Source organism: Galeopterus variegatus, unplaced genomic scaffold, assembly GCF_000696425.1.
Source record: "Galeopterus variegatus unplaced genomic scaffold, G_variegatus-3.0.2 Scaffold228, whole genome shotgun sequence".
NCBI lineage: Eukaryota > Metazoa > Chordata > Mammalia > Dermoptera > Cynocephalidae > Galeopterus > Galeopterus variegatus.
The window spans coordinates 418,567-419,461 of record NW_007726339.1 but is presented as its reverse complement, the minus strand read 5'-3'; positions in this window follow the sequence as shown (position 1 = coordinate 419,461).

Genomic DNA, 895 nt, shown 5'->3' with positions numbered 1-895 from the left:
AAGGTATAATTAGTGCCCAACAGGAGTGGGGGGCACTTCCTGAGGGAGGGGCCGAAGTTAGTCCCAGTCCTGTCTCCATCTCTCCATCTGTCTGGAGGGTGATGTCAGGGATGAGCTAAAAGAATATGCAAGAAATCGCATTGGGGAGCAGGCAATAGGTTAACATAATTTTACAAAGGAAAATTTCAGGGCACGGATGAGGAGGGGGTAAGTGAGTGGTAGCGTTTGGAGTTAGTGAGGCAGAGTGTGGGCAGGCCCCGCACAACACTGACAGTCCCCACTGAGGTGAGATTAGAGGAAAGTGAAGAGATGTTTGTGGAAATGTTGCAGGCTGCATCGACAGGGAGGGGGTGATGAAACAAAATTTCTTGCAAAGTGGGAGACAGATGAGTCGGTCGAGGACCAGTCTGATTCACTGAGAACTGCATCATCCCTGCAGACCTGGAACTCCATGTTCCAGGTAAGGGGGAGCATTGAGATAAGAGGAAAAACATGGGAGAGATGCAAAGGGCTAGGGAGCCAAAAGAATTTAAAGGGCACATTGCCACAGTGACATTGCTAAGAAGCATCCTACTCATAGGAGGTAAAGAAGCGCCAGGAGAAATCTTCCTATAATGTTACACTGCTGTGGGGCAGCTGCTGCCAATCCTGTAGCAAGTACTAGAACAGGTAGTATAATAGCAGCTCTTGTGCGAAGGACGTGGAGCGGGCCTGAAAGAGTGAGAGGATGATCACCAGGGGAAGATCATCCTTCATCTGGGACTGGGGGAAGAGCAAAGGTCCTGGAGATTTTCAGTTTTGTGGGTCCTAAATTGGATGAAGTGTGAGGAGATGTCGGGTTGGGGTTTGAGTAGAGGGACCCCTCTGGCTTGGTGTTAACAGATTTTTGGGTAAA